The 6,675-nt window shown below is 40.7% G+C and overlaps 1 pseudogene; it reads right to left on the minus strand.

Annotated features, from left to right (window-relative positions):
* Nucleotides 1-3,856: 3,856 nt before the first annotated feature.
* On the minus strand, nt 3,857-5,895 carry LOC101429456 (zinc finger and BTB domain-containing protein 5-like; annotated as a pseudogene).
* Nucleotides 5,896-6,675: the final 780 nt, after the last annotated feature.

Raw genomic sequence — 6,675 nt, forward strand, 5'->3', positions numbered from 1 at the left:
ATTATATAAAGCATCACTTCCCCATCCTTTATACCACCACACTAACAGGACTTAAATAAAATAACTTTGGGTTAAAAATGAAGGAACTGCAAGACACAGACACTTTCTGAGTAGAAATACTTAAGGGAGACCAATTGCAAGAGAGGAGACCAAAACAAGTTTATTAGAGGAAATTGAAGCACTTGGAAATTGTATATATATAATATTTATATACAGCTACAGCAAACACTGAACACAACTAACTCCTAACCATATCACCACCAATCATCACTTGAAAGGCTATTTAAGTTACTAGTTCCTATTACAATATGTCTGGCTTTCAAAAACTTGCAAGGGAGGGGAAAAGGCAATTTAAAAACAATCTGAAGAGACAAAGTAATTATCAGAACCAGAATAAATATACAGATGTTGGAAATATCAGAAAATTTTAAACTGCTATGAATAATATGCTAAAAGGTCTAATGGAAAAAGTAGAAAACTTGCAAGAACAGGTGGGTAATGTGACTAGAGAACTGTAAACTCTAAAAAAGGATCATAAATATACTAGAATTAAAAAGCACAATAACATAATGAAGAATGTCATTCTGTCTTGTATGGACTCAGCCAACCAGACATGGATGAGGAAAGAATCAGTGAATTTGAAGAAACTTCCCAAACTAAATAGAGGGAAAAAAAGAATGAAACAATAAAACAGAAAATTCGAGAGTGCAAAAGAATTTCAAAAGGTGTAATATATGTTATTTATATACCAGAAGAAGAAGTAAGAATGGAACAGAAGAAACATTTGACATAAAAAATAGCTGAAAACCTTCCTAAATTAATGATAAACACTGAACCACAGATGCAGGAAACCCAGAGAATATTAAGCAAAGATAAATATCAGGAAAACAAACAAACATACAAACAAACAACTGGGCATATTATTTTCAAACTTCAGGAAACCAAAATCCTGCAAGAAGCTTTGGGAGGTTGGGTGGGAGAGGACACCTTACCTATGGATGAATAAGGATAAGAATGACAGCAGAGTTCTTGTCAGAAGCAAAGCAAGTAAAAAGAGAATGGAGTAAAATATTTAAAGTGTTGACAGAAAAACCGCCAACCCAGAGTTTTATATCTAGCCAGTATCATTCAAAAATGGAGGAAATGAAGACTTTTTCTGACAAACAAAAACTGAGGGAATTCACAATCAGACCTGTTAGGAGTGCTAAATAAGGTTTTTCAGATTGAATGAAAATGATATAGTTCAGAAATTTAGCTCTAAATAATGAAAGGAAGAATATTAGGGAAAGAATATAGTTAAAATAAAATATTTTGCTTAATTAATTAAAATAAAACTTTAAATTAATAATAGTATCAATGTATTTGATGATTTTACTATGGGGATAAGTGGATGAATAATAGTATTACCATGAAGGATGGTAAGGAAGAATTGAGAATACACTATAATAAGGTAGCTGGACTACCTATAAAGTAGTACAGAGTTATTGGAAGATGGAATTAGGTTAGTTGAAAATATGTATTGTAAATTTTAGACAGCCACTAAATTTTATAAATAAAAATGGTTACTATGTTAAAAGAAGAGGCGAAATCAATTCATATGAAATGCTAAATTAAAACCCAAAAAAGACAGGAAAATATAGAGTAGGAGAAAGAAACAAAAAATATAAAGAATAGTTGCAAACATGGTAGATATTATTCCAACTATATCAATATTCAGAGAGGAAAGAAATAGAAAACACAACATATGTGGTAGATAAGAAACTCATTTTAAGTATGAATATTCAAATAGGTGAAAATAAATGGGAAGAAGAACGATACACCATGATTATACTTGTCGAAAGAAATCTGGAAAAACTACATTAATTTCAAACAAAGCAGACTTCAGAACAGGGAAAATGATCAGGTTTAATTGTATTAGTCAGCCAAAGAGGTGCTGATGCAAAATACCAGCAATTGGTTGGTTTTTATAAAGGGTATTTATGTGGGGTAGGAGCCTACAGATACCAGGCCATAAAGCATAAATTTCTTCCTCACCAAAGTCACATGTTGGAGCAACATGGCTGACAACGTCTGCCAAGGTTCAGGCTTCCTGGGTTCCTCTCTTCTCAAGTCTTGCTTTTCTCTGGGTTCAGGGTTCCTCTTTTCCAGGGCTTGCTTCTTCCTGGGCTTGCTCTGTTTCCTCTATGAACTTACATCCCGAGGCACCAGCTTAAGGCTTCAGTGTCAAACTCCAACACCAAAAACCCTCCACTCTGTCCTTTGCATTGCCTTTGCCCTACTGACACAATCCAATATAATCTGAATCCAATATAATCTCATATGCCCAGAGGAAAAGGCCAATTTATAAACATAATCCAATATTTATTTTTTGGAAGTCATTAATAATATGAAACTGCTACAATAATGAATGGCATTTCATAATGATAAAGAAGTTAATTCTCTAAGAAGGCAGAGCAATCCTAAACATATATGTACTTAGCAACATTATGTCAAAACTCAGACTGCAGAAACTGATAAAACTTGACATCCATGAAAACAGTGGAATAAGGATCTCTGAAAATTCTCTGCTCCATAAAAACAACAATAAAAACTGACAAGTATTGTCAGAAAGAACTTTTCTAGAACTCTGGAAAAAAAAACAAAGGGTTGCATCAACTAAGGAGACATTTATTCTAGAAAAAATTTTGAATATTTTTATGAACAGTGAGCTTTCTCTTGTTTCAACTTGGTTTAGTCTCATCTCCACTCACCATCTATGTGGTAGCCTTGAAAAATAACTTGAATTCCTCGTATAGCCTGGCAACTACCTGAGGGTCAATAAATGAGCTGCCTCAAAGTCTCATTCCAAATGATTTGTCATATTTTACCTCTCTAATAGTTCCCTGGAAGACCCCATTTCAAGGATATCTGTATTTGACCTAACTCAGATCATACCCAGTGTAAAAATCCTTTTCCCAGGGGTTTGTGTGGTGGTGGGAGGGATGTAAAAAACAATTATAGGCAAGTGGTTTTTGTTTTGTTTTGTTTTTTTGACTTCCAAACATGGAACTGTTAACATCTGTAATACAAGTTGGTTAAAATACTGCTAAAACAGCACATAAAGAAACAGTACATTACTTGTCACTCCCCACAAGTACATACTCCGTCTATAGCTTTGTTTTTAAAACCAGGGAAAATCATTAAAACATCTATCCAACAGTGTTGTATTCAAAAGTATATTCACCTAACAGTCCAAGAGCATGATCACTCTGGACCCAGTGTCAGCACCATCAAAGTGCAGTGCCTTTGACTGCAAATCAGACAAAAATTAAGAAAAAGTACTTGCTGAGGCCTAGGACTAGCTCATGACACACTTTAAAGCACTTGTGGCAGACAGGTGTGTCCTCAAGGGCCTTCCATTTAGACAGGTACAAAGTTGTCCACTGGTTACACGTAAGTGCATTTTGCATCACTGTATAGGTATATAATTTTGCTATCAGAAGGTATAGGAAATGTAGTTAAATGCTTCACAGAGTTTTAGGAAACTTGCTAAAATTTTGCTTTGCACTTCAATTTTTAATTTTTAAATGTGCCACTTTAAACAACATCAATTACAAACTACTTTATGACTGCATTACTTGACCTTTAGGAAGAGCCTTGTTTCAGGGATTGCATCCCTCTACCAAGGCGTGCACTTCACTTGGAAATGTGGCAGCAGAAATGCCACACTTATTAGTTCTCCACTTACTAGTTGTCAAAATTTGCAAGAGCCATTGGACAGCCTGAGGTCCCAAACCCAATGGCATTAGCCATCTACCAATAGAGATTTTAGTTTCAATCCTACAACTGGCATCAGCATTGTCTCAAGAGGACAGGGCTAGAGCAAAGTGCTGGAAAGGTTGCTGCTCTGCCAGCTGAGGCAGGTAGTCTTAGAATGTTTACATCGGTGGCTGGACTGACTAAATCTCTTGCCGCACTTTAAGCAGGTATAGGGTTTTTCACCTGTGTGAACACGGATGTACTTCTTGCAATCTGTCAAGGTCAAAAAAGTCTTGCAGCAGATCTTGCAGGCAGACTTGCAAACTTCCTCTACAACCAAGATGTTGCACTCTGATAAGGTCTTTTTGCACTTTGACAGCACATCAGCAGATGCCCTGGTCAACTGTGGAGGACCAGGCTGGGAAGGAGGACCATTTTCAAATGAGGATGTGGCCCCATTCATCATTAGCTGGGAACTGGCAGAGTTTCTGGAATCTGTGAGCTCCTGACAGAAGTTACAACTGGCATTTTGGGAGCAACATGGTGGTAATATGGAAAGTTACAGGCCCCTCCTTTTGGGGAGCCCATCATTACCTGGAGAAGGAGGAATGGAGGCCCAAACCAGATCTGGAGAAATCCATCCCAGACTGTTCTCCTCCTTGGTAGCCTGAACTCTGTACACATGGCCGGCCCAACACTTCCTGCATAGGCCTAACAAAATGGGAGTCTGCAGGCTCACTGAATGGATTCTCCATATAAAAGCCAGGGGCAGAGGAAGGTCCACCCGCAGGCGCAGTCTCTGGACTCAACAAATAAGAGGCCTCACCCTCCAGCCTGCAGTCATTAGTGGTGTTTGGGATGTTATCATCATTGTTCTGGTTTGAGCTGAAGTTACCTCCTCGGCTCCTGTTAAGAGAATTTGAAATGCTAAAAGTGGACTTGTGTTCCAGGTTATTTGTGACTTCCAAAATATGGGTATCACCTACCCTGTCAGTGCTAGACTGGAGATCCGAAAAACTCCAATCACTGCTTTCAGGACTGAGGTCTATCTTCTCAGCACTGACCACAACTCCTTCCACTTGCACAGACTCTCTGCCTTCTGCTTGTGATGTCACATCACTCACTTCATCCTGAGGTGCAGGAGAGCTCAGGGGTTCAGATTTAACCACCACTCTCATGTGCTCCTTCTCACCAAGGCCAACCTCAGGATTTTCACACTGAAAACCCCTTTTCTCAGTAGTGGCTTCCTGCTCAAATCCAGTCTCAACCTGACGAGGCCATGGACAACTGTGCCATGCTGCCAGCACTGTTGTCAGACTGGCTGGGCACCTGGGCATCTTCTTGAGCACCAAAAGACTGGTCAAACATGATGGCACTGTCTTCCTGGTTGTCGGTCATTTCAGCCTTTGCCACAATTTTCAAAGAATCAGGTGAAAAGAACTCCTCCTGAGAATGAACCCCTCATGGCCCGTTCTCTGGTGTAACATCTGAAATAGCAGACTCATCCATGGGGACTCAGAGGCGCTGCCTGGCCTGTTCCTCTGCAGACTGCTTGCGCTTATGCAGGCATCTCATTGGGAAGGGAGTCTGCTGGTCTAGGCTACTGTGCATCGACGAGCTCATGGGGGCTGGCTGCAGCTCGCCACTCTGGCTGGAATTAAGGGCTGAGCTCACAACGCTTAGTCCCAGCTGCTGCAGCATAAAGGAGAGCTGCATGTGGGCACTCTGCTCCTGAACACGCTCACTGGGGGGAGACATGGGCAGCGTCTGTATCGTTAGGTAATGTTTACATGCCTTAACAACAGAGTTCAAATGCAGGTGAGAGGCTGCCAGGAAGACATCCATAACACTGCTTTCCCCCAGTATGAGTGTGGAGGTATGCATCATGTCAGTCAGTGCGGCAAAGGCCTCCACTGTCACTACCTTGCTATCCAGCTGGATCATGTTCATGGTCTGATCTCCTTCCACCACTGAGAACAGGGCTTGGAAATGCGTGCTGCATGCTGCCAGCACAGAGCGGTGAGCTTTAAAATGTCTACTCCCCACTACAATGACACAATCAGAGCTGACCATGAAGTCTCTGGTAGTTTAGTTGCTGGAAGATCTGTTCAAAGTGTCCAGGAAAATCCATGATCCTGAGCCGGGCTCCGCCCCTCTTCTCCTCCACTGGAGGAGGTGGTGACCCCTCTCAGATCCCACCAGGCAGTGTCGAAGTAGGTGGAAACGTCCAGGCTGGCGTCCAGGAGATAGGATTTCCTTCCCCTTCCTCCCTCCCCACCCCCTGCCCACCCACTTCTCACCCCCCAGCTCCTTCAGTCCATTTGGCCACTGCACTCAGAATGCCGCTGCCAAGGCCAACCTATAGGCAAGTGTTTTAACTTCAACAGCTGTCTAAGGTGATGGGTAACATTTGGTACAGACAATAGATTAATCAAAAAGCCTAAAGATGGGAATGATATTTCCACAGGGGTTTTGTAAAACTCTGACAAATTCCTGGGAATCTAAAAGTTCCTTTTCATGTGCAGTGCTGTGTATATGCTAAAAGTAGTGTGCATGCTCAGGGAAAACCTGAGAAAGCTTTAAGCTCTCACCACTGACTTAAGAGTCTATGTAAGCAAGATATGACCAAGGCAGAGTTGTCAACTTCTTGGCTGCGTTTTGAAGGCATGTCCCAACCTGCCCAGAGAATCCCTCAGCAGGAGTGGAAGGTCAGTTGGTCCCAGACATTAGCTGACCACTTAGCTAACTGAGTAGAGTTCAGGGTCCACACACAATCAAGGACACAGACTACAGAATTAGCTCAGAAACGTCACTAAATAAATGGACAACTATAACAAACAACAATAACAACAAACTCTGAGTTGGCACAATATATCATTTAAAATGTCCAGTTTTCATTAAAAACTTATGATTAATGCAAAGCCACAAGAAAGTATG

This window comes from Dasypus novemcinctus, chromosome 12, assembly GCF_030445035.2.
Source record: "Dasypus novemcinctus isolate mDasNov1 chromosome 12, mDasNov1.1.hap2, whole genome shotgun sequence".
Taxonomy (NCBI): Eukaryota; Metazoa; Chordata; class Mammalia; order Cingulata; family Dasypodidae; genus Dasypus; species Dasypus novemcinctus.